Below are 19,065 nucleotides of genomic sequence, written 5' to 3' on the forward strand. Positions count from 1 at the left end.
AAACCTTTAACTGCCGAGATAAATATTGTGTATTGGTTTCAAACATCCCTGTACTGAGCAAAGACATCTCCCAGATGGTCTAGTGGTTAGGATTCCTGGCTCTCACCCAGGCGGCCCGGGTTCAATTCCCGGTCTGGGAAACTTTTTTCTTTTAAACTGAACTAGTATCCCCCTACTACCACAATTTGCCTCTATGCAAATATAAACTAAGATTCTTACTGTTGATGCAACGATGCTTTACCCTCTTTTATAGCTCATTATGTGACCGTTGTTTGTCGGCAATATACTTATTTTGAGAGAAATAAAACATTTCTCAACGCCCGGTTAGCTAAGTCGGTAGAGCGTTGGACTTTTAATCCAACGGTCAAGGGTTCAAGTCCCTTATCAGGCGCAAATTTTATAACAAATTTCTAAATAAAATTTGTATTTTGAGAATTTTTGTTCGTAGATGAGCAGATTTTGTTTAGGATGATCTGTCTTAATTCCTTTACGATTTAAAAACGAAACTATTGAAATAGATTTTTTAAGTATGGTATTTGCTTCACACCTCTCGTTGTAAGTAGTCACCGTCTCCCAGATGGTCTAGTGGTTAGGATTCCTGGCTTTCACCCAGGCGTCCCAGGTTCAATTCCCGGTCTGGGAATTTATTTTTTGTTACTAAAAAATATTTAACTGCCGAGATAAATATTGTGTATTGGTTTCAAATATCCCTGTCCTGAGCAAAGACATCTCCCAGATGGTTTAGTGGTTAGGATTCCTGGCTCTCACCCAGGCGGCCCAGGTTCAATTCCCGGTCTGGGAAACTTTTTTCTTTTAAACTGAACTAGTATCCCTACTACCACATTGTGCCTCTATGCAAATATAAACTAAGATTCTTACTGTTGATGCAACGTTGGTTTAACCTCTTTTATAGCTCATTATGTGACCGTTGTTTGTCGGCAATACACTTATTTTGAGAGAAATAAAACATTTCTCAACGCCCGGTTAGCTCAGTCGGTAGAGCGTTGGACTTTTAATCCAACGATCAAGGGTTCAAGTCCCTTATCGGGAGCAAATTTTATTACTAGTTTCTAAATAATTAGAATTTTGAGAATTTTTGTTCGTATATGAGCAGATTTTGTTTAGGATCATCTGTATTAATTCCTTTACGATTTAAAAACAAAACTATTGAAATAGATTTTTTAAGTATGGTATTTGCTTCACACCTCTCGTTGTAAGTAGTCACGGTCTCCCAGATGGTCTAGTGGTTAGGATTCCTGGCTTTCACCCAGGCGTCCCGGGTTCAATTCCCGGTCTGGGAATTTATTCTTTGTTACTAAAAAATCTTTAACTGCCGAGATAAATATTGTGTATTGGTTTCAAATATCCCTGTCCTGAGCAAAGACATCTCCCAGATGGTCTAGTGTTTAGGATTCCTGGCTCTCACCCAGGCGGCCCAGGTTCAATTCCCGGTCTGGGAAACTTTTTTCTTTTAAACTGAACTAGTATCCCTACTACCACATTGTGCCTCTATGCGAATATAAACTAAGATTCTTACTGTTGATGCAACGTTGGTTTAACTCTTTTATAGCTCATTATGTGACCGGTTTTTGTCGGCAATACACTTATCTTGAGAGAAATAAACATTTCTCAACGCCCGGTTAGCTCAGTCGGTAGAGCGTTGGACTTTTAATCCAACGGTCAAGGGTTCAAGTCCCTTATCGGCCGCAAATTTTATTACAAGTTTCTAAATAAAATTTGAATTTTGAGAATTTTTGTTCGTATATGAGCAGATCTTGTTTAGGATCATCTGTATTAATTCCTTTACGATTTAAAAACGAAACTATTGAAATTGATTTTTTAAGTATGGTATTTGCTTCATACCTCTCGTTGTAATTAGTCAACGTCTCCCAGATGGTCTAGTGGTTAGGATTCCTGGCTTTCACCCACGCGGCCCGGGTTCAATTCCCGGTCTGGGAATTAATTCTTTGTTACTAAAAAACCTTTAACTGCCGAGATAAATATTGTGTATTGGTTTCAAACATCCCTGTACTGAGCAAAGACATCTCCCAGATGGTCTAGTGGTTAGGATTCCTGGCTCTCACCCAGGCGGCCCGGCTTCAATTCCCGGTCTGGGAAACTTTTTTCTTTTAAACTGAACTAGTATCCCCCTACTACCACAATTTGCCTCTATGCAAATATAAACTAAGATTCTTACTGTTGATGCAACGATGGTTTACCCTCTTTTATAGCTCATTATGTGACCGTTGTTTGTCGGCAATACACTTATTTTGAGAGAAATACAACATTTTTCAACGCCCGGTTAGCTCAGTCGGTAGAGCGTTGGACTTTTAATCCAACGATCAAGGGTTCAAGTCCCTTATCGGGCGCAAATTTTATTACTAGTTTCTAAATAATTAGAATTTTGAGAATTTTTGTTTGTTTATGAGCAGATTTTGTTTAGGATCATCTGTATTAATTCCTTTACGATTTAAAAACAAAACTATTGAAATTGATTTTTTAAGTATGGTATTTGCTTCATACCTCTCGTTGTAATTAGTCAACGTCTCCCAGATGGTCTAGTGGTTAGGATTCCTGGCTCTCACCCAGGCGGCCCGGGTTCAATTCCCGGTCTGGGAAACTTTTTTCTTTTAAACTGAACTAGTATCCCTACTACCACATTGTGCCTCTATGCAAATATAAACTAAGATTCTTACTGTTGATGCAACGATGGTTTGCCCTCTTTTATAGCTCATTATCTGACCGGTTTTTGTCGGCAATACTCTTATCTTGAGAGAAATAAACATTTCTCAACGCCCGGTTTGCTCAGTCGGTAGAGCGTTGGACTTTTAATCCAACGGTCAAGGGTTCTAGTCCCTTATCGGTCGCAAATTTTATTACAAGTTTCTAAATAAAATTTGAATTTTGAGAATTTTTGTTCGTAGATGAGCAGATTTTGTTTAGGATGATCTGTTTAATTCCTTTACGATTTAAAAAGGAAACTATTGAAATAGATTTTTTAAGTATGGTATTTGCTTCACACCTCTCGTTGTAAGTAGTCACCGTCTCCCAGATGGTCTAGTGGTTAGGATTCCTGGCTTTCACCCAGGCGTCCCGGGTTCAATTCCAGGTCTGGGAATTCATTTTTTGTTACTAAAAAATCTTTAACTGCCGAGATAAATATTGTGTATTGGTTTCAAATATCCCTGTCCTGAGCAAAGACCTCTCCCAGATGGTTTAGTGGTTAGGATTCCTGGCTCTCACCCAGGCGGCCCAGGTTCAATTCCCGGTCTGGGAAACTTTTTTCTTTCAAACTGAACTAGTATCCCTACTACCACATTGTGCCTCTATGCAAATATAAACTAAGATTCTTACTGTTGATGCAACGTTGGTTTAACCTCTTTTATAGCTCATTATGTGACCGGTTTTTGTCGGCAATACACTTATCTTGAGAGAAATAAACATTTCTCAACGCCCGGTTAGCTCAGTCGGTAGAGCGTTGGACTTTTAATCCAACGGTCAAGGGTTCAAGTCCCTTATCGGCCGCAAATTTTATTACAAGTTTCTAAATAAAATTTGAATTTTGAGAATTTTTGTTCGTATATGAGCAGATCTTGTTTAGGATCATCTGTATTAATTCCTTTACGATTTAAAAACGAAACTATTGAAATTGATTTTTTAAGTATGGTATTTGCTTCATACCTCTCGTTGTAATTAGTCAACGTCTCCCAGATGGTCTAGTGGTTAGGATTCCTGGCTTTCACCCTGGCGGCCCGGGTTCAATTCCCGGTCTGGGAATTAATTCTTTGTTACTAAAAAACCTTTAACTGCCGAGATAAATATTGTGTATTGGTTTCAAACATCCCTGTACTGAGCAAAGACATCTCCCAGATGGTCTAGTGGTTAGGATTCCTGGCTCTCACCCAGGCAGCCCGGGTTCAATTCCCGGTCTGGGAAACTTTTTTCTTTTAAACTGAACAAGTATCCCCCTACTACCACAATTTGCCTCTATGCAAATATAAACTAAGATTCTTACTGTTGATGCAACGATGGTTTACCCTCTTTTATAGCTCATTATGTGACCGTTGTTTGTCGGCAATGCACTTATTTTGAGAGAAATAAAACATTTTTCAACGCCCGGTTAGCTCAGTCGGTAGAGCGTTGGACTTTTAATCCAACGATCAAGGGTTCAAGTCCCTTATCGGGCGCAAATTTTATTACTAGTTTCTAAATAATTAGAATTTTGAGAATTTTTGTTTGTTTATGAGCAGATTTTGTTTAGGATCATCTGTATTAATTCCTTTACGATTTAAAAAGGAAACTATTGAAATAGATTTTTTAAGTATGGTATTTGCTTCACACCTCTCGTTGTAAGTAGTCACCGTCTCCCAGATGGTCTAGTGGTTAGGATTCCTGGCTTTCACCCAGGCGTCCCGGGTTCAATTCCCGGTCTGGGAATTTATTCTTTGTTACTAAAAAATCTTTAACTGCCGAGATAAATATTGTGTATTGGTTTCAAATATCCCTGTCCTGAGCAAAGACATCTCCCAGATGGTCTAGTGTTTCGGATTCCTGGCTCTCACCCAGGCGGCCCAGGTTCAATTCCCGGTCTGGGAAACTTTTTTCTTTTAAACTGAACTAGTATCCCTACTACCACATTGTGCCTCTATGCAAATATAAACTAAGATTCTTACTGTTGATGCAACGTTGGTTTAACTCTTTTATAGCTCATTATGTGACCGGTTTTTGTCGGCAATACACTTATCTTGAGAGAAATAAACATTTCTCAACGCCCGGTTAGCTCAGTCGGCAGAGCGTTGGACTTTTAATCCAACGGTCAAGGGTTCAAGTCCCTTATCGGCCGCAAATTTTATTACAAGTTTCTAAATAAAATTTGAATTTTGAGAATTTTTGTTCGTATATGAGCAGATCTTGTTTAGGATCATCTGTATTAATTCCTTTACGATTTAAAAACGAAACTATTGAAATTGATTTTTTAAGTATGGTATTTGCTTCATACCTCTCGTTGTAATTAGTCAAGGTCTCCCAGATGGTCTAGTGGTTAGGATTCCTGGCTTTCACCCTGGCGGCCCGGGTTCAATTCCCGGTCTGGGAATTAATTCTTTGTTACTAAAAAACCTTTAACTGCCGAGATAAATATTGTGTATTGGTTTCAAACATCCCTGTACTGAGCAAAGACATCTCCCAGATGGTCTAGTGGTTAGGATTCCTGGCTCTCACCCAGGCGGCCCGGGTTCAATTCCCGGTCTGGGAAACTTTTTTCTTTTAAACTGAACTAGTATCCCCCTACTACCACAATTTGCCTCTATGCAAATATAAACTAAGATTCTTACTGTTGATGCAACGATGGTTTACCCTCTTTTATAGCTCATTATGTGACCGTTGTTTGTCGGCAATACACTTATTTTGAGAGAAATAAAACATTTTTCAACGCCCGGTTAGCTCAGTCGGTAGAGCGTTGGACTTTTAATCCAACGATCAAGGGTTCAAGTCCCTTATCGGGCGCAAATTTTATTACTAGTTTCTAAATAATTAGAATTTTGAGAATTTTTGTTTGTTTATGAGCAGATTTTGTTTAGGATCATCTGTATTAATTCCTTTATGATTTAAAAACAAAACTATTGAAATTGATTTTTTAAGTATGGTATTTGCTTCATACCTCTCGTTGTAACTAGTCAACGTCTCCCAGATGGTCTAGTGGTTAGGATTCCTGGCTCTCACCCAGGCGGCCCGGGTTCAATTCCCCGTCTGGGAAACTTTTTTCTTTTAAACTGAACTAGTATCCCCACTACCACATTGTGCCTCTATGCAAATATAAACTAAGATTCTTACTGTTGATGCAACGATGGTTTGCCCTCTTTTATAGCTCATTATCTGACCGGTTTTTGTCGGCAATACACTTATCTTGAGAGAAATAAACATTTCTCAACGCCCGGTTAGCTCAGTCGGTAGAGCGTTGGACTTTTAATCCAACGGTCAAGGGTTCAAGTCCCTTATCGGCCGCAAATTGTAATACAAGTTTCTAAATAAAATTTGAATTTTGAGAATTTTTGTTCGTATATGAGCAGATCTTGTTTGGGATCATCTGTATTAATTCCTTTACGATTTAAAAACGAAACTATTGAAATTGATTTTTTAAGTATGGTATTTGCTTCATACCTCTCGTTGTAATTAGTCAACGTCTCCCAGATGGTCTAGTGGTTAGGATTCCTGGCTTTCACCCAGGCGGCCCGGGTTCAATTCCCGGTCTGGGAATTAATTCTTTGTTACTAAAAAACCTTTAACTGCCGAGATAAATATTGTGTATTGGTTTCAAACATCCCTGTACTGAGCAAAGACATCTCCCAGATGGTCTAGTGGTTGGGATTCCTGGCTCTCACCCAGGCGGCCCGGGTTCAATTCCCGGTCTGGGAAACTTTTTTCTTTTAAACTGAACTAGTATCCCTACTACCACACTGTGCCTCTATGCAAATATAAACTAAGATTCTTACTGTTGATGCAACGATGGTTTGCCCTCTTTTATAGCTCATTATCTGACCAGTTTTTGTCGGCAATACACTTATCTTGAGAGAAATAAACATTTCTCAACGCCCGGTTAGCTCAGTCGGTAGAGCGTTGGACTTTTAATCCAACGGTCAAGGGTTCAAGTCCCTTATCGGGCGCAAATTTTATAACAAATTTCTAAATAAAATTTGTATTTTGAGAATTTTTGTTCGTAGATGAGCAGATTTTGTTTAGGATGATCTGTCTTAATTCCTTTACGATTTAAAAAGGAAACTATTGAAATAGATTTTTTAAGTATGGTATTTGCTTCACACCTCTCGTTGTAAGTAGTCAACGTCTCCCAGATGGTCTAGTGTTAGGATTCCTGGCTTTCACCCAGGCGGCCCGGGTTCAATTCCCGGTCTGGGAATTATTTCTTTGTGACTAAAAGACCTTCAACTGCCGAGATAAATCTTGTGTATTGGTTTCAAATATCCCTGTACTGAGCAAAGACATCTCCCAGATGGTCTAGTGGTTAGGATTCCTGGCTCTCACCCAGGCAGCCCGGGTTCAATTCCCGGTCTGGGAAACTTTTTTCTTTTGAACTGAACTAGTATCCCCCTACTACCACAATTTGCCTCTTTGCAAATATAAACTAAGATTCTTACTGTTGATTCAACTATGGTTTACCCTCTTTTATAGCTCATTTTGTGACCGTTTTTCGTCGGCAATACACTTATTTTGAGAGAAATGAACATTTTTCAACGCCCGGTTAGCTCAGTCGGTAGTCCCTTATCGGGCGCAAATTTTATTACAAATTTCTAAATAAAATTTGTATTTTGAGAATTTTTTTTCGTATATGAGCAGATTTTGTTTAGGATGATCTGTCTTAATTCCTTTGCGATTTAAAAAGGAAACTATTGAAATTGATTTTTGAATGATGGTATTTGCTTCATACCTCTCGTTGTAAGTAGTCACCGTCTCCCAGATGGTCTAGTGGTTAGGATTCCTGGCTTTCACCCAGGCGGCCTGGGTTCATTTCCCGGTCTGGGAATTATTTCTTTGTTACTAAAAGACCTTCAACTGCCGAGATAAATATTGTGTATTGGTTTCAAATATCCCTGTACTGAACAAAGACATCGCCAACATGGTCTAGTGGTTAGGATGCCTGGCTCTCACCAAAGAGGCTCGGGTTCAATTCCCGGTCTGGGAAACTTTTTTCTTGTGATCTGAACTAGTATCCCTACTACCACAATGTGCCTCTATGCAAATATAAACTAAGATTCTTACTGTTGATGCAACGATGATTTACCCTCTTTTATAGCTCATTTTGTGAGCGTTTTTCGTCGGCAATACACTTATCTTGAGAGAAATAAACATTTCTTAACGCCCGGTTAGCTCAGTCGGTAGAGCGTTGGACTTTTAATCCAACGGTCAAGGGTTCAAGTCCCTTATCGGGCGCAAATTTTATTACAAGTTTCTAAATAAAATTTGAATTTTGAGAATTTTTTTTCGTATATGAGCAGATTTTGTTTAGGATGATCTGTATTAATTCCTTTACGATTTAAAAACGAAACTATTGAAATTGATTTTTTAAGTATGGTATTTGCTTCATACCTCTCGTTGTAATTAGTCAACGTCTCCCAGATGTTCTAGTGGTTAGGATTCCTGGCTTTAACCCCGGCGGCCCGGGTTCAATTCCCGGTCTGGGAATTATTTCATTGTTACTAAAAAACCTTTAACTGCCGAGAAAATTATTTTGTATTGGTTTCAAATATCCCTGTACTGAGCAAAGACATCTCCCAGATGGTCTAGTGGTTAGGATTCCTGGCTTTCACCCAGGCGGACCGGGTTCAATTCCCGGTCTGGGAAACTTTTTTCTTTTAAACTGAACTAGTATCCCTACTACCAGATTGTGCCTCTATGCAAATATAAACTAAGATCCTTACTGTTGATGCATCGATGGTTTACCCTCTTTTATAGCTCATTATGTGACCGGTTCTTGTCGGCAATACACTTATCTTGAGATAAATAAACATTTCTCAACGCCCGGTTAGCTCAGTCGGTAGAGCGTTGGACTTTTAATCCAACCGTCAAGGGTTCAAGTCCCTTATCGGGCGCAAATTTTATTACAAGTTCTAAATAAAATTTGAATTTTGAGAATTTTTGTTCGTATATGAGCAGATCTTGTTTAGGATCATCTGTATTAATTCCTTTACGGTTTAAAAACGAAACTATTGAAATAGATTTTTTAAGTATGGTATTTGCCTCATACCTCTCGTTGTAATTAGTCAAGGTCTCCCAGATGGTCTAGTGGTTAGGATTCCTGGCTTTCACCCATGCGGCCCTGGTTCAATTCCCGGTCTGGGAATTATTTCTTTGTTACTAAAAAACCTTTAACTGCCGAGATAAATATTGTGTATTGGTTTCAAATATCCCTGTACTGAGCAAAGACATCTCCCAGATGGTCTAGTGGTTAGGATTCCTGGCTCTCACCCAGGCGGCCCGGGTTCAATTCCCGGTCTGGGAAACTTTTTTCTTTTAAACTGAACTAGTATCCCTACTACCACATTGTGCCTCTATGCAAATATAAACTAAGATTCTTACTGTTGATGCAACGATGGTTTACCTTCTCTTATAGCTCATTATGTGACCGGTTTTTGTCGGCAATACACTTATCTTGAGAGAAATAAACATTTCTCAACGCCCGGTTAGCTCAGTCGGTAGAGCGTTGGACTTTTAATCCAACGGCCAAGGGTTCAAGTCCCTTATCGGGCGCAAATTTTATTACAAATTTCTAAATAAAATTTGTATTTTGAGAATTTTTGTTCGTATATGAGCAGATTTTGTGTAGGATAATCAGCTCAATTCCTTTACAATTCAAAACGAAAACTATTGAAATTGATTTTTTAAGTATGGTATTTGCTTCATACCTCTCGTTGTAATTAATCAACGTCTCCCAGATGGTCTAGTGGTTAGGATTCCTGGCTTTCACCCAGGCGGCCCGGGTTCAATTCCCGGTCTGGGAATTAATTCTTTGTTACTAAAAAACCTTTAACTGCCGAGATAAATATTGTGTATTGGTTTCAAACATACCTGTACTGAGCAAAGACATCTCCCAGATGGTCTAGTGGTTAGGATTCCTGGCTCTCACCCAGGCGGCCCGGGTTCAATTCCCGGTCTGGGAAACTTTTTTCTTTTAAACTGAACTAGTATTCCCCTACTAACCCAATTTGCCTCTATGCAAATATAAACTAAGATTCTTACTGTTGATGCAACGATGGTTTACCCTCTTTTATTGCTCATTATGTGACCGTATTTTGACGGCAATACACTTATTTTGAGAGAAATAAAACATTTCTCAACGCCCGGTTAGCTCAGTCGGCAGAGCGTTGGACTTTAATCCAACGGTCAAGGGTTCAAGTCCCTTATCGGGCGCAAATTTTATAACAAATTTCTAAATAAAATTTGTATTTGGAGAATTTTTGTTCGTAGATGAGCAGATTTTGTTTAGGATGATCTGTCTTAATTCCTTTACGATTTAAAAAGGAAACTATTGAAATAGATTTTTTAAGTATGGTATTTGCTTCATACCTCTCGTTGTAAGTAGTCACCGTCTCCCAGATTGTCTAGTGGTTAGGATTCCTGGCTTTCACCCAGGCGTCCCGGGTTCAATTTCCGTTCTGGGAATTTATTCTTTGTTACTAAAAAATCTTTAACTGCCGAGATAAATATTGTGTATTGGTTTCAAATATCCCTGTCCTGAGCAAAGACATCTCCCAGATGGTCTAGTGGTTAGGATTCCTGGCCTTTACCCAGGCGGCCCAGGTTCAATTCCCGGTCTGGGAAATTTTTTTCTTTTAAACTGAACTAGTATCCCCCTACTACCACAATTTGCCTCTATGCAAATATAAACTAAGATTCTTACTGTTGATGCAACGATGGTTTACCCTCTTTTATAGCTAATTATGTGACCGTATTTTGTCGGCAATACACTTATTTTGAGTAAAATAAAACATTTCTCAACGCCCGGTTAACTCAGTCGGTAGAGCATTGGACTTTTAATCCAACGGTCAAAGGTATAAGTCTCTTATCGGGCGCAAATTTTATTACAAGTTTCTAAATAAAATTAGAATTTTGAGAATTTTTGTTCGTATATGAGCAGATCTTGTTCAGGATCATCTGTATTAATTCCTTTTCGATTTAAAAACGAAACTATTGAAATAGATTTTTTAACTATGGTATTTGCTTCATACCTCTCGTTGTAATTGGTCAACGTCTCCCAGATGGTCTAGTGGTTAGGATTCCTGGCTTTCACCCAGGCGGCCCGGGTTCAATTCCCGGTCTGGGAATTATTTCTTTGTTACTAAAAAATCCTTTAACTGCCGAGATAAATATTGTGTATTGTTTTCAAATATCCCTGTACTGAGCAAAGATATCTCCCAGATGGTCTAGTGGTTAGGATTCCTGGCTCTCACCCAGGCGGCCCGGGTTCAATTCCCGGCCTGGGAAACTTTTTTCTTTTAAACTGAACTAGTATCCCTACTACCACATTGTGCCTCTATGCAAATATAAACTAAGATTCTTACTGTTGACGTAACGATGGTTTGCCCTCTTTTATAGCTCATTATCTGACCGGTTTTTGTCGGCAATACACTTATCTTGAGAGAAATAAACATTTCTCAACGCCCGGTTAGCTCAGTCGGTAGAGCGTTGGACTTTTAATCCAACGGTCAAGGGTTCAAGTCCCTTATCGGCCGCACATTTTATTACAAGTTTCTAAATAAAATTTGAATTTTGAGAATTTTTGTTCGTATATGAGCAGATCTTGTTTAGGATAATCTGTATTAATTCCTTTACGATTTAAAAACAAAACTATGGAAATTGAGTTTTTTAAGTATGGTATTTGCATCATACCTTTCGTTGTAATTAGTCAACGTCTCCCAGATGGTCTAGTGGTTAGGATTCCTGGCTTTCACCCACGCCGCCCGGGTTCAATTCCCGGTCTGGGAATTAATTCTTTGTTACTAAAAAACCTTTAACTGCCGAGATAAATATTGTGTATTGGTTTTAAACATCCCTGTACTGAGCAACGACATCTCCCAGATGGTCTAGTGGTTAGGATTCCTGGCTCTCACCCGGCGGCCCGGGTTCGATTCCCGGTCTGGGAAACTTTTTTCTTTTAAACTGAACTAGTATCCCCCTACTACCACAATTTGCCTCTATGCAAATATAAACTAAGATTCTTACTGTTGATGCAACGATGCTTTACCCTATTTTATAGCTCATTATGTGACCGTTGTTTGTCGGCAATACACTTATTTTGAGAGAAATAAAACATTTCTCAACGCCCGGTTAGCTCAGTCGGTAGAGCGTTGGACTTTTAATCCAACGGTCAAGGGTTCAAGTCCCTTATCAGGCGCAAATTTTATAACAAATTGCTAAATAAAATTTGTATTTTGAGAATTTTTGTTCGTAGATGAGCAGATTTTGTTTAGGATGATCTGTCTTAATTCCTTTGCGATTTAAAAAGGAAACTATTGAAATAGATTTTTTAAGTATGGTATTTGCTTCATACCTCTCGTTGTAATTAGTCAACGTCTCCCAGATGGTCTAGTGGTTAGGATTCCTGGCTTTCACCCAGGCGGCCCGGGTTCAATTCCCGGTCTGGGAATTATTTCTTTGTTACTAAAAAACCTTCAACTGCCGAGATAAATATTGTGTATTGGTTTCAAATATCCCTGTACTGAGCAAAGACATCTCCCAGATGGTCTAGTGGTTAGGATTCCTGGCTCTCACCCAGGCGGCCCGGGTTCAATTCCCGGTCTGGGAAACTTTTTTCTTTTAAACTGAACTAGTATCCCTACTACCACATTGTGCCTCTATGCAAATATATACTAAGATTCTTACAGTTGATGCAACGATGGTTTGCCCTCTTTTATAGCTCATTATCTGACCGGTTTTTGTCGGCAATACACTTATCTTGAGAGAAATAAACATATCTCAACGCCCGGTTAGCTCAGTCGGTAGAGCGTTGGACTTTTAATCCAACGGTCAAGGGTTCAAGTCCCTTATCGGCCGCAAACTTTATTACAAGTTTCTAAATAAAATTTGAATTTTCAGAATTTTTGTTCGTATATGAGCAGATCTTGTTTAGGATCATCTGTATTAATTCCTTTACGATTTAAAAACGAAACTATTGAAATTGATTTTATAAGTATGGTATTTGCTTCATACCTCTCGTTGTAATTAGTCAACGTCTCCCAGATGGTCTGGTGGTTAGGATTGCTGGCTTTCACCCAGGCGGCCCGGGTTCAATTCCCGGTCTGGGAATTAATTCTTTCTTACTAAAAAACCTTTAACTGCCGAGATAAATATTGTGTATTGGTTTCAAACATCCCTGTACTGAGCAAAGACATCTCCCAGATGGTCTAGTGGTTAGGATTCCTGGCTCTCACCCAGGCGGCCCGGGTTCAATTCCCGGTCTGGGAAACTTTTTCTTTTAAACTGAACTAGTATCCCTACTACCACATTGTGCCTCTATGCAAATATAAACTAAGATTCTTACTGTTGATGCAACGATGGTTTGCCCTCTTTTATAGCTCATTATATGACCGGTTTTTGTCGGCAATACACTTATCTTGAGAGAAATAAACATTTCTCAACGCCCGGTTAGCTCAGTCGGTAGATAGTTGGACTTTTAATCCAGCGGTCAAGGGTTCAAGTCCCTTATCGGCGCAAATTTTATTACAAGTTTCTAAATAAAATTTGAATTTTGAGAATTTTTGTTCGTATATGAGCAGATCTTGTTTAGGATCATCTGTATTAATTCTTTTACGATTTAAAAACGAAACTATTGAAATTGATTTATTTGCTTCATACCTCTCGTTGTAATTAGTCAACGTCTCCCAGATGGTCTCGTGGTTAGGATTCCTGGCTTTCACCCAGGCGGCACGGGTTCAATTTCCGGTCTGGGAATTAATTCTTTGTTACTAAAAAACCTTTAACTGCCGAGATAAATATTGTGTATAGGTTATACCTCTCGTTGTAATTAGTCAACGTCTCCCAGATGGTCTAGTGGTTAGGATTCCTGGCTTTCACCCAGGCGGCCCGGGTTCAATTCCCGGTCTGGGAATTATTTCTTTGTTACTAAAAAACCTTTAACTGCCGGGAAAAATATTGTGTATTGGTTTCAAATATCCCTGTACTGAGCAAAGACATCTCCCAGATGGTCTAGTGGTTAGGATTCCTTGCTCTCACCCAGGCAGCCCGGGTTCAATTCCCGGTCTGGGAAACTTTTTTCTTTTGAACTGAACTAGTATCCCCCTACTACCACAATTTGCCTCTTTGCAAATATAAACTAAGATTCTTACTATTGATGCAACGATGGTTTACCCTCTTTTATAGCTCATTATCTGACCGTTTTTTGTCGGCAATTAACTTATTTTGAAAGAAATAAACATTTCTCAACGCCCGGTTAGCTCAGTCGGTAGTCCCTTATCGGGCGCAAATTTTATTACAAATTTTTAAATAAAATTTGTATTTTGAGAATTTTTGTTCGTATATGAGCAGATTTTGTTTAGGATGATCTGTCTTAATTCCTTTACGATTTAAAAAGGAAACTATTGAAATTGTTTTTTGAATGATGGTATTTGCTTCATACCTCTCGTTGTAAGTAGTCAACGTCTACCAGATGGTCTAGTGGTTAGGATTCCTTGCTTTCACCCAGGTGGCTCGGGTTCAATTCCCGGTCTGGGAATTGTTTCTTTGTTACTAAAAGACCTTCAACTGCCAAGATGAATCTTGTGTATTGGTTTCAAATATCCCTGTACTGAGCAAATACATCTCCAAGATGGTCTAGTGGTTACGATTCCTGGCTCTCACCCAGGCGGCCCAGGTTCAATTCCCGTTCTGGGAAAATTTTTTCTTTTGAACTGAACTAGTATCCCCCTACTACCACAATTTGCCTCTATGCAATTATAAACTAAGATTCTTACTGTTGATGCAACGATGGTTTAACCTCTTTTATAGCTCATTTTATGACAGTTTTTGGTCGGCAATACAATTAATTTGAGTGAAAGAAAGATTTTTCAACGCCCGGTTAGCTCACTCGGTAGAGCGTTGGACTTTTAATCCAACGGTCAAGGGTTCAAGTCCCTTATCGGGCGCAAATTTTATTACAAATTTCTAAATAAAATTTGTATTTTGAGAGTTTTTGTTCGTATATGAGCAGATTTTGTTTAGGATGATCTGTATTAATTCCTTTACGATTTAAAAAGGAAACTATTGAAATTTATTTTTTAAGTATGGTATTTGCATCATACCTCACGTTGTAAGTAGTCACGGTCTCCCAGATGGTCTAGTGGTTAGGATTCCTGGCTTTCACCCAGGCGGCCCGGGTTCAATTCCCGGTCTGGGAATTATTTCATTGTTACTAAAAAACCTTTAACTGCCGAGAAAATTATTTTGTATTGGTTTCAAATATCCCTGTACTGAGCAAAGACATCTCCCAGATGGTCTAGTGGTTAGGATTCCTGGCTTTCACCCAGGCGGTCCGGGTTCAATTCCTGGTCTAAGAAACTTTTTTCTTTTAAACTGAACTAGTATCCCTACTACCACATTGTGCCTCTATGCAAATATAAACTAAGATTCTTACTGTTGATGCATCGATGGTTTACCCTCTTTTATAGCTCATTATGTGACCGGTTCTTGTCGGCAATACACTTATCTTGAGATAAATAAACATTTCTCAACACCCGGTTAGCTCAGTCGGTAGAGCGTTGGACTTTTAATCCAAAGCTTAAGGGTTCAAGTCCCTTATCGGGCGCAAATTTTATTACAAGTTCTAAATAAAATTTGAAATTTGAGAATTTTTGTTCGTATATGAGCAGATCTTGTTTAGGATCATCTGTATTAATTCCTTTACGATTTAAAAACGAAACTATTGAAATAGATTTTTTAAGTATGGTATTTGCTTCATACCTCTCGTTGTAATTAGTCAACGTCTCCCAGATGGTCTAGTGGTTAGGATTCTTGGCTTTCACCCAGGCGGCCCGGGTTCAATTCCCGGTCTGGGAATTATTTCTTTGTTACTAAAAAACCTTTAACTGCCGAGATAAATATTGTGTATTGGTTTCAAATATCCCTGTACTGAGCAAAGACATCTCCCAGATGGTCTAGTGGTTAGGATTCCTGGCTCTCACCCAGGCGGCCCGGGTTCAATTCCCGGTCTGGGAAACTTTTTTCTTTTAAACTGAACTAGTATCCCTACTACCACATTGTGCCTCTATGCAAATATAAACTAAGATTCTTACTGTTGATGCAACGATGGTTTACCCACTCTTATAGCTCATTATCTGACCGGTTTTTGTCGGCAATACACTTATCTTGAGAGAAATAAACATTTCTCAACGCCCGGTTAGCTCAGTCGGTAGAGCGTTGGACTTTTAATCCAACGGTCAAGGGTTCAAGTCCCTTATCGGGCGCAAATTTTATTACAAATTTCTAAATAAAATTAGAATTTTGAGAATTTTTGTTTGTTTACGAGCAGATCTTGTTTAGGATCATCTGTATTAATTCCTTTACGATTTAAAAACAAAACTATTGAAATTGATTTTTTAAGTATGGTATTTGCTTCATACCTCTCGTTGTAAGTAGTCAAGGTCTCCATGATGGTCTAGTGGTTAGGATTCCTGGCTCTCACCCAGGCGGCCCGGGTTCAATTCCCGGTCTGGGAAATTTTTTTCTTTTGAACTGAACTAGTATCCCCCTACTACCACAGTGTGCCTCTATGCAAATATAAACTAAGATTCTTACTGTTGACACAACGATGGTTTACCCTCTTTTATAGCTCATTATGTGACCGTATTTTGTCGGCAATACACTTATTTTGAGAGAAATAAAAATTTCTTAACGCCCGGTTAGCTCAGTCGGTAGAGCGTTGGACTTTTAATCCAACGGTCAAGGGTTCAAGTCCCTTATCGGGCGCAAATTTTATTACAAAGTTCTAAATAAAATTTGTATTTTGAGAATTTTTGTTCGAATATGAGCAGATTTTGTGTAGGATAATCTGTCTCAATTCCTTTACAATTCAAAACGAAAACTATTGAAATTGATTTTTTAAGTATGGTATTTGCTTCATACCTCTCGTTGTAATTAGTCAACGTCTCCCAGATGGTCTAGCGGTTAGGATTCCTGGCTTTCACCCAGGCGGCCCGGGTTCAATTCCCGGTCTGGGAATTAATTCTTTGTTACTAAAAAACCTTTAACTGCCGAGATAAATATTGTGTATTGGTATCAAACATCCCTGTACTGAGCAAAGACATCTCCCAGATGGTCTAGTGGTTAGGATTCCTGGCTCTCACCCAGGCGGCCCGGGTTCAATTCCCGGTCTGGGAAACTTTTTTCTTTTAAACTGAACTAGTATCCCTACTACCACATTGTGCCTCTATGCAAATATAAACTAAGATTCTTACTGTTGATGCAACGATGGTTTGCCCTCTTTTATAGCTCATTATGTGACCGTTGTTTGTCGGCAATACACTTATCTTGAGAGAAATAAACATTTCTCAACGCCCGGTTAGCTCAGTCTGTAGAGCGCTGGACTTTTAATCCAACGGTCAAGGGTTCAAGTCCCTTATCGGCCGCAAATTTTATTACAAGTTTCTAAATAAAATTTGAATTTTGAGAATTTTTGTTCGTATATGAGCAGATCTTGTTTAGGATCATCTGTATTAATTCCTTTACGATTTAAAAACGAAACTATTGAAATTGATTTTTTAAGTATGGTATTTGCTTCATACCTCTCGTTGTAATTAGTCAACGTCTCCCAGATGGTCTAGTGGTTAGGATTCCTGGCTTTCACCCACGCGGCCCGGGTTCAATTCCCGGTCTGGGAATTATTTCTTTGTTACTAAAAAACCTTTAACTGCCGAGATAAATATTGTGTATTGGTTTTAAACATCCCTGTACTGAGCAAAGACATCTCCCAGATGGTCTAGTGGTTAGGATTCCTGGCTCTCACCCAGGCGGCCCGGGTTCAATTCCCGGTCTGGGAAACTTTTTTCTTTTAAACTGAACTAGTATCCCCCTACTACCACAATTTGCCTCTATGCAAATATAAACTAAGATTCTTACTGTTGATGCAACGATGCTTTACCCTCTTTTATAGCTCATTATGTGACCGTTGTTTGTCGGCAATACACTTATTTTGAGAGAAATAAAACATTTCTCAACGCCCGGTTAGCTCAGTCGGTAGAGCGTTGGACTTTTAATCCAACGGTCAAGGGTTCAAGTCCCTTATCGGGCGCAAATTTTATAACAAATTTCTAAATAAAATTTGTATTTTGAGAATTTTTGTTCGTAGATGAGCAGATTTTGTTTAGGATGATCTGTCTTTATTCCTTTACGATTTAAAAAGGAAACTATTGAAATAGATTTTTTAAGTATGGTATTTGCTTCACACCTCTCGTTGTAAGTAGTCACCATCTCCCAGATGGTCTAGTGGTTAGGATTCCTGGCTTTCACCCAGGCGTCCCGGGTTCAATTCCCGTTCTGGGAATTTATTCTTTGTTACTAAAAAATCTTTAACTGCCGAGATAAATATTGTGTATTGGTTTCAAATATCCCTGTCCTGAGCAAAGACATCTCCCAGATGGTCTAGTGGTTAGGATTCCTGGCTCTCACCCAGGCGGCCCAGGTTCAATTCCCGGTCTGGGAAACTTTTTTCTTTTAAACTGAACTAGTATCCCTACTACCACATTGTGCCTCTATGCAAATATAAACTAAGATTCTTACTGTTGATGTAACGATGGTTTACCCTCTTTTATAGCTCATTATGTGACCGGTTTTTGTCGGCAATACACTTATCTTGAGAGAAATAAACATTTCTAAACGCCCGGTTAGCTCAGTCGGTAGAGCGTTGGACTTTTAATCCAACGGTCAAGGGTTCAAGTCCCGCATCGGGCGCAAATTTTATTACTAGTTTCTAAATAAAATTTAAATTTTGAGAATTTTTGTTCGTATATGAGCAGATCTTTTTTAGGATCATCTGTATTAATTCCTTTACGATTTAAAAACGAAACTATTGAAATTGATTTTTTAAGTATGGTATTTGCTTCCTACCTCTCGTTGTAATTAGTCAACGTCTCCCAGATGGTCTAGTGGTTAGGATTCCTGGCTTTCACCCAGGCGGCCCGGGTTCAATTCCCGGTCTGGGAATTATTTCTTTGTTACTAAAAAACCTTTAACTGCCGAGAAAAATATTGTGTATTGGTTTCAAATATCCATGTACTGAGCAAAGCCATCTCCCAGATGGTCTAGTGGTTAGGATTCCTGGCTCTCACCCAGGCAGCCCGGATTCAATTCCCGGTCTGGGAAACTTTTTTCTTTTGAACTGAACTAGTATCCCCCTACTACCACAATTTGCCTCTTTGCAAATATAAACTAAGATTCTTACTATTGATGCAACGATGGTTTACCCTCTTTTATAGCTCATTATGTGACCGTTTTTTGTCGGCAATTAAATTATTTTGAGAGAAATAAACATTTCTCAACGCCCGGTTAGCTCAGTCGGTAGTCCCT

General features: G+C 39.0%; 66 non-coding genes across 66 annotated transcripts; all 66 read left to right on the forward strand.

The window, feature by feature from the left end:
- Positions 1 to 68: 68 nt before the first annotated feature.
- Positions 69 to 140, forward strand: Trnae-cuc (transfer RNA glutamic acid (anticodon CUC)). Its single transcript has one exon. It is a non-coding gene; the product is annotated as a tRNA-Glu (tRNA).
- A 178-nt stretch (positions 141 to 318) lies between these two features.
- On the forward strand, positions 319 to 391 carry Trnak-uuu (transfer RNA lysine (anticodon UUU)). Its single transcript has one exon. It is a non-coding gene; the product is annotated as a tRNA-Lys (tRNA).
- Positions 392 to 571: 180 nt separating this feature from the next.
- Positions 572 to 643, forward strand: Trnae-uuc (transfer RNA glutamic acid (anticodon UUC)). The gene has a single exon. It is a non-coding gene; the product is annotated as a tRNA-Glu (tRNA).
- Positions 644 to 730: 87 nt separating this feature from the next.
- On the forward strand, positions 731 to 802 carry Trnae-cuc (transfer RNA glutamic acid (anticodon CUC)). The gene has a single exon. It is a non-coding gene; the product is annotated as a tRNA-Glu (tRNA).
- A 176-nt stretch (positions 803 to 978) lies between these two features.
- On the forward strand, positions 979 to 1,053 carry Trnak-uuu (transfer RNA lysine (anticodon UUU)). The gene has a single exon. It is a non-coding gene; the product is annotated as a tRNA-Lys (tRNA).
- Positions 1,054 to 1,229: 176 nt separating this feature from the next.
- Trnae-uuc (transfer RNA glutamic acid (anticodon UUC)) lies at positions 1,230 to 1,301 on the forward strand. Its single transcript has one exon. It is a non-coding gene; the product is annotated as a tRNA-Glu (tRNA).
- An 87-nt stretch (positions 1,302 to 1,388) lies between these two features.
- Trnae-cuc (transfer RNA glutamic acid (anticodon CUC)) lies at positions 1,389 to 1,460 on the forward strand. Its single transcript has one exon. It is a non-coding gene; the product is annotated as a tRNA-Glu (tRNA).
- Positions 1,461 to 1,634: 174 nt separating this feature from the next.
- Positions 1,635 to 1,709, forward strand: Trnak-uuu (transfer RNA lysine (anticodon UUU)). Its single transcript has one exon. It is a non-coding gene; the product is annotated as a tRNA-Lys (tRNA).
- A 178-nt stretch (positions 1,710 to 1,887) lies between these two features.
- Trnae-uuc (transfer RNA glutamic acid (anticodon UUC)) lies at positions 1,888 to 1,959 on the forward strand. Its single transcript has one exon. It is a non-coding gene; the product is annotated as a tRNA-Glu (tRNA).
- An 87-nt stretch (positions 1,960 to 2,046) lies between these two features.
- On the forward strand, positions 2,047 to 2,118 carry Trnae-cuc (transfer RNA glutamic acid (anticodon CUC)). Its single transcript has one exon. It is a non-coding gene; the product is annotated as a tRNA-Glu (tRNA).
- Positions 2,119 to 2,296: 178 nt separating this feature from the next.
- Trnak-uuu (transfer RNA lysine (anticodon UUU)) lies at positions 2,297 to 2,369 on the forward strand. The gene has a single exon. It is a non-coding gene; the product is annotated as a tRNA-Lys (tRNA).
- Positions 2,370 to 2,547: 178 nt separating this feature from the next.
- Trnae-cuc (transfer RNA glutamic acid (anticodon CUC)) lies at positions 2,548 to 2,619 on the forward strand. The gene has a single exon. It is a non-coding gene; the product is annotated as a tRNA-Glu (tRNA).
- A 586-nt stretch (positions 2,620 to 3,205) lies between these two features.
- Trnae-cuc (transfer RNA glutamic acid (anticodon CUC)) lies at positions 3,206 to 3,277 on the forward strand. The gene has a single exon. It is a non-coding gene; the product is annotated as a tRNA-Glu (tRNA).
- Positions 3,278 to 3,452: 175 nt separating this feature from the next.
- Trnak-uuu (transfer RNA lysine (anticodon UUU)) lies at positions 3,453 to 3,527 on the forward strand. The gene has a single exon. It is a non-coding gene; the product is annotated as a tRNA-Lys (tRNA).
- Positions 3,528 to 3,705: 178 nt separating this feature from the next.
- On the forward strand, positions 3,706 to 3,777 carry Trnae-uuc (transfer RNA glutamic acid (anticodon UUC)). Its single transcript has one exon. It is a non-coding gene; the product is annotated as a tRNA-Glu (tRNA).
- An 87-nt stretch (positions 3,778 to 3,864) lies between these two features.
- Positions 3,865 to 3,936, forward strand: Trnae-cuc (transfer RNA glutamic acid (anticodon CUC)). The gene has a single exon. It is a non-coding gene; the product is annotated as a tRNA-Glu (tRNA).
- A 178-nt stretch (positions 3,937 to 4,114) lies between these two features.
- Positions 4,115 to 4,187, forward strand: Trnak-uuu (transfer RNA lysine (anticodon UUU)). The gene has a single exon. It is a non-coding gene; the product is annotated as a tRNA-Lys (tRNA).
- Positions 4,188 to 4,365: 178 nt separating this feature from the next.
- Positions 4,366 to 4,437, forward strand: Trnae-uuc (transfer RNA glutamic acid (anticodon UUC)). The gene has a single exon. It is a non-coding gene; the product is annotated as a tRNA-Glu (tRNA).
- A 333-nt stretch (positions 4,438 to 4,770) lies between these two features.
- Trnak-uuu (transfer RNA lysine (anticodon UUU)) lies at positions 4,771 to 4,845 on the forward strand. Its single transcript has one exon. It is a non-coding gene; the product is annotated as a tRNA-Lys (tRNA).
- A 178-nt stretch (positions 4,846 to 5,023) lies between these two features.
- Trnae-uuc (transfer RNA glutamic acid (anticodon UUC)) lies at positions 5,024 to 5,095 on the forward strand. Its single transcript has one exon. It is a non-coding gene; the product is annotated as a tRNA-Glu (tRNA).
- An 87-nt stretch (positions 5,096 to 5,182) lies between these two features.
- On the forward strand, positions 5,183 to 5,254 carry Trnae-cuc (transfer RNA glutamic acid (anticodon CUC)). The gene has a single exon. It is a non-coding gene; the product is annotated as a tRNA-Glu (tRNA).
- A 178-nt stretch (positions 5,255 to 5,432) lies between these two features.
- Trnak-uuu (transfer RNA lysine (anticodon UUU)) lies at positions 5,433 to 5,505 on the forward strand. Its single transcript has one exon. It is a non-coding gene; the product is annotated as a tRNA-Lys (tRNA).
- A 178-nt stretch (positions 5,506 to 5,683) lies between these two features.
- Trnae-cuc (transfer RNA glutamic acid (anticodon CUC)) lies at positions 5,684 to 5,755 on the forward strand. Its single transcript has one exon. It is a non-coding gene; the product is annotated as a tRNA-Glu (tRNA).
- Positions 5,756 to 5,930: 175 nt separating this feature from the next.
- Trnak-uuu (transfer RNA lysine (anticodon UUU)) lies at positions 5,931 to 6,005 on the forward strand. Its single transcript has one exon. It is a non-coding gene; the product is annotated as a tRNA-Lys (tRNA).
- Positions 6,006 to 6,183: 178 nt separating this feature from the next.
- Positions 6,184 to 6,255, forward strand: Trnae-uuc (transfer RNA glutamic acid (anticodon UUC)). The gene has a single exon. It is a non-coding gene; the product is annotated as a tRNA-Glu (tRNA).
- Positions 6,256 to 6,342: 87 nt separating this feature from the next.
- On the forward strand, positions 6,343 to 6,414 carry Trnae-cuc (transfer RNA glutamic acid (anticodon CUC)). Its single transcript has one exon. It is a non-coding gene; the product is annotated as a tRNA-Glu (tRNA).
- Positions 6,415 to 6,589: 175 nt separating this feature from the next.
- Positions 6,590 to 6,662, forward strand: Trnak-uuu (transfer RNA lysine (anticodon UUU)). The gene has a single exon. It is a non-coding gene; the product is annotated as a tRNA-Lys (tRNA).
- A 180-nt stretch (positions 6,663 to 6,842) lies between these two features.
- On the forward strand, positions 6,843 to 6,913 carry Trnae-uuc (transfer RNA glutamic acid (anticodon UUC)). Its single transcript has one exon. It is a non-coding gene; the product is annotated as a tRNA-Glu (tRNA).
- An 87-nt stretch (positions 6,914 to 7,000) lies between these two features.
- Trnae-cuc (transfer RNA glutamic acid (anticodon CUC)) lies at positions 7,001 to 7,072 on the forward strand. Its single transcript has one exon. It is a non-coding gene; the product is annotated as a tRNA-Glu (tRNA).
- A 393-nt stretch (positions 7,073 to 7,465) lies between these two features.
- Trnae-uuc (transfer RNA glutamic acid (anticodon UUC)) lies at positions 7,466 to 7,537 on the forward strand. The gene has a single exon. It is a non-coding gene; the product is annotated as a tRNA-Glu (tRNA).
- A 334-nt stretch (positions 7,538 to 7,871) lies between these two features.
- Positions 7,872 to 7,944, forward strand: Trnak-uuu (transfer RNA lysine (anticodon UUU)). The gene has a single exon. It is a non-coding gene; the product is annotated as a tRNA-Lys (tRNA).
- A 339-nt stretch (positions 7,945 to 8,283) lies between these two features.
- Positions 8,284 to 8,355, forward strand: Trnae-uuc (transfer RNA glutamic acid (anticodon UUC)). The gene has a single exon. It is a non-coding gene; the product is annotated as a tRNA-Glu (tRNA).
- Positions 8,356 to 8,530: 175 nt separating this feature from the next.
- Trnak-uuu (transfer RNA lysine (anticodon UUU)) lies at positions 8,531 to 8,603 on the forward strand. The gene has a single exon. It is a non-coding gene; the product is annotated as a tRNA-Lys (tRNA).
- A 338-nt stretch (positions 8,604 to 8,941) lies between these two features.
- Positions 8,942 to 9,013, forward strand: Trnae-cuc (transfer RNA glutamic acid (anticodon CUC)). Its single transcript has one exon. It is a non-coding gene; the product is annotated as a tRNA-Glu (tRNA).
- Positions 9,014 to 9,188: 175 nt separating this feature from the next.
- Trnak-uuu (transfer RNA lysine (anticodon UUU)) lies at positions 9,189 to 9,261 on the forward strand. Its single transcript has one exon. It is a non-coding gene; the product is annotated as a tRNA-Lys (tRNA).
- Positions 9,262 to 9,440: 179 nt separating this feature from the next.
- Trnae-uuc (transfer RNA glutamic acid (anticodon UUC)) lies at positions 9,441 to 9,512 on the forward strand. The gene has a single exon. It is a non-coding gene; the product is annotated as a tRNA-Glu (tRNA).
- Positions 9,513 to 9,599: 87 nt separating this feature from the next.
- Trnae-cuc (transfer RNA glutamic acid (anticodon CUC)) lies at positions 9,600 to 9,671 on the forward strand. Its single transcript has one exon. It is a non-coding gene; the product is annotated as a tRNA-Glu (tRNA).
- Positions 9,672 to 10,763: 1,092 nt separating this feature from the next.
- On the forward strand, positions 10,764 to 10,835 carry Trnae-uuc (transfer RNA glutamic acid (anticodon UUC)). The gene has a single exon. It is a non-coding gene; the product is annotated as a tRNA-Glu (tRNA).
- Positions 10,836 to 10,923: 88 nt separating this feature from the next.
- Trnae-cuc (transfer RNA glutamic acid (anticodon CUC)) lies at positions 10,924 to 10,995 on the forward strand. The gene has a single exon. It is a non-coding gene; the product is annotated as a tRNA-Glu (tRNA).
- A 175-nt stretch (positions 10,996 to 11,170) lies between these two features.
- Trnak-uuu (transfer RNA lysine (anticodon UUU)) lies at positions 11,171 to 11,245 on the forward strand. Its single transcript has one exon. It is a non-coding gene; the product is annotated as a tRNA-Lys (tRNA).
- A 338-nt stretch (positions 11,246 to 11,583) lies between these two features.
- Positions 11,584 to 11,654, forward strand: Trnae-cuc (transfer RNA glutamic acid (anticodon CUC)). The gene has a single exon. It is a non-coding gene; the product is annotated as a tRNA-Glu (tRNA).
- A 178-nt stretch (positions 11,655 to 11,832) lies between these two features.
- Trnak-uuu (transfer RNA lysine (anticodon UUU)) lies at positions 11,833 to 11,905 on the forward strand. Its single transcript has one exon. It is a non-coding gene; the product is annotated as a tRNA-Lys (tRNA).
- A 180-nt stretch (positions 11,906 to 12,085) lies between these two features.
- Trnae-uuc (transfer RNA glutamic acid (anticodon UUC)) lies at positions 12,086 to 12,157 on the forward strand. The gene has a single exon. It is a non-coding gene; the product is annotated as a tRNA-Glu (tRNA).
- Positions 12,158 to 12,244: 87 nt separating this feature from the next.
- On the forward strand, positions 12,245 to 12,316 carry Trnae-cuc (transfer RNA glutamic acid (anticodon CUC)). Its single transcript has one exon. It is a non-coding gene; the product is annotated as a tRNA-Glu (tRNA).
- A 175-nt stretch (positions 12,317 to 12,491) lies between these two features.
- Trnak-uuu (transfer RNA lysine (anticodon UUU)) lies at positions 12,492 to 12,566 on the forward strand. The gene has a single exon. It is a non-coding gene; the product is annotated as a tRNA-Lys (tRNA).
- A 337-nt stretch (positions 12,567 to 12,903) lies between these two features.
- Positions 12,904 to 12,975, forward strand: Trnae-cuc (transfer RNA glutamic acid (anticodon CUC)). The gene has a single exon. It is a non-coding gene; the product is annotated as a tRNA-Glu (tRNA).
- Positions 12,976 to 13,546: 571 nt separating this feature from the next.
- Trnae-uuc (transfer RNA glutamic acid (anticodon UUC)) lies at positions 13,547 to 13,618 on the forward strand. The gene has a single exon. It is a non-coding gene; the product is annotated as a tRNA-Glu (tRNA).
- Positions 13,619 to 13,705: 87 nt separating this feature from the next.
- Positions 13,706 to 13,777, forward strand: Trnae-cuc (transfer RNA glutamic acid (anticodon CUC)). The gene has a single exon. It is a non-coding gene; the product is annotated as a tRNA-Glu (tRNA).
- Positions 13,778 to 14,578: 801 nt separating this feature from the next.
- On the forward strand, positions 14,579 to 14,651 carry Trnak-uuu (transfer RNA lysine (anticodon UUU)). Its single transcript has one exon. It is a non-coding gene; the product is annotated as a tRNA-Lys (tRNA).
- Positions 14,652 to 14,831: 180 nt separating this feature from the next.
- On the forward strand, positions 14,832 to 14,903 carry Trnae-uuc (transfer RNA glutamic acid (anticodon UUC)). The gene has a single exon. It is a non-coding gene; the product is annotated as a tRNA-Glu (tRNA).
- Positions 14,904 to 15,237: 334 nt separating this feature from the next.
- Trnak-uuu (transfer RNA lysine (anticodon UUU)) lies at positions 15,238 to 15,310 on the forward strand. Its single transcript has one exon. It is a non-coding gene; the product is annotated as a tRNA-Lys (tRNA).
- Positions 15,311 to 15,489: 179 nt separating this feature from the next.
- Trnae-uuc (transfer RNA glutamic acid (anticodon UUC)) lies at positions 15,490 to 15,561 on the forward strand. Its single transcript has one exon. It is a non-coding gene; the product is annotated as a tRNA-Glu (tRNA).
- An 87-nt stretch (positions 15,562 to 15,648) lies between these two features.
- Trnae-cuc (transfer RNA glutamic acid (anticodon CUC)) lies at positions 15,649 to 15,720 on the forward strand. Its single transcript has one exon. It is a non-coding gene; the product is annotated as a tRNA-Glu (tRNA).
- Positions 15,721 to 15,895: 175 nt separating this feature from the next.
- Positions 15,896 to 15,968, forward strand: Trnak-uuu (transfer RNA lysine (anticodon UUU)). The gene has a single exon. It is a non-coding gene; the product is annotated as a tRNA-Lys (tRNA).
- A 180-nt stretch (positions 15,969 to 16,148) lies between these two features.
- Positions 16,149 to 16,220, forward strand: Trnae-cuc (transfer RNA glutamic acid (anticodon CUC)). Its single transcript has one exon. It is a non-coding gene; the product is annotated as a tRNA-Glu (tRNA).
- Positions 16,221 to 16,397: 177 nt separating this feature from the next.
- Trnak-uuu (transfer RNA lysine (anticodon UUU)) lies at positions 16,398 to 16,470 on the forward strand. The gene has a single exon. It is a non-coding gene; the product is annotated as a tRNA-Lys (tRNA).
- A 180-nt stretch (positions 16,471 to 16,650) lies between these two features.
- Positions 16,651 to 16,722, forward strand: Trnae-uuc (transfer RNA glutamic acid (anticodon UUC)). Its single transcript has one exon. It is a non-coding gene; the product is annotated as a tRNA-Glu (tRNA).
- Positions 16,723 to 16,809: 87 nt separating this feature from the next.
- On the forward strand, positions 16,810 to 16,881 carry Trnae-cuc (transfer RNA glutamic acid (anticodon CUC)). Its single transcript has one exon. It is a non-coding gene; the product is annotated as a tRNA-Glu (tRNA).
- Positions 16,882 to 17,309: 428 nt separating this feature from the next.
- On the forward strand, positions 17,310 to 17,381 carry Trnae-uuc (transfer RNA glutamic acid (anticodon UUC)). Its single transcript has one exon. It is a non-coding gene; the product is annotated as a tRNA-Glu (tRNA).
- An 87-nt stretch (positions 17,382 to 17,468) lies between these two features.
- Positions 17,469 to 17,540, forward strand: Trnae-cuc (transfer RNA glutamic acid (anticodon CUC)). The gene has a single exon. It is a non-coding gene; the product is annotated as a tRNA-Glu (tRNA).
- Positions 17,541 to 17,718: 178 nt separating this feature from the next.
- Trnak-uuu (transfer RNA lysine (anticodon UUU)) lies at positions 17,719 to 17,791 on the forward strand. Its single transcript has one exon. It is a non-coding gene; the product is annotated as a tRNA-Lys (tRNA).
- Positions 17,792 to 17,971: 180 nt separating this feature from the next.
- On the forward strand, positions 17,972 to 18,043 carry Trnae-uuc (transfer RNA glutamic acid (anticodon UUC)). Its single transcript has one exon. It is a non-coding gene; the product is annotated as a tRNA-Glu (tRNA).
- Positions 18,044 to 18,130: 87 nt separating this feature from the next.
- Positions 18,131 to 18,202, forward strand: Trnae-cuc (transfer RNA glutamic acid (anticodon CUC)). The gene has a single exon. It is a non-coding gene; the product is annotated as a tRNA-Glu (tRNA).
- Positions 18,203 to 18,377: 175 nt separating this feature from the next.
- On the forward strand, positions 18,378 to 18,450 carry Trnak-uuu (transfer RNA lysine (anticodon UUU)). Its single transcript has one exon. It is a non-coding gene; the product is annotated as a tRNA-Lys (tRNA).
- Positions 18,451 to 18,630: 180 nt separating this feature from the next.
- Trnae-uuc (transfer RNA glutamic acid (anticodon UUC)) lies at positions 18,631 to 18,702 on the forward strand. Its single transcript has one exon. It is a non-coding gene; the product is annotated as a tRNA-Glu (tRNA).
- Positions 18,703 to 18,789: 87 nt separating this feature from the next.
- Trnae-cuc (transfer RNA glutamic acid (anticodon CUC)) lies at positions 18,790 to 18,861 on the forward strand. Its single transcript has one exon. It is a non-coding gene; the product is annotated as a tRNA-Glu (tRNA).
- The last annotated feature ends 204 nt before the right edge of the window (positions 18,862 to 19,065 follow it).

Source organism: Ascidiella aspersa, chromosome 3 (assembly GCF_963924565.1).
Source record: "Ascidiella aspersa chromosome 3, kaAscAspe10.2, whole genome shotgun sequence".
Classification (NCBI taxonomy): Eukaryota; Metazoa; Chordata; class Ascidiacea; order Phlebobranchia; family Ascidiidae; genus Ascidiella; species Ascidiella aspersa.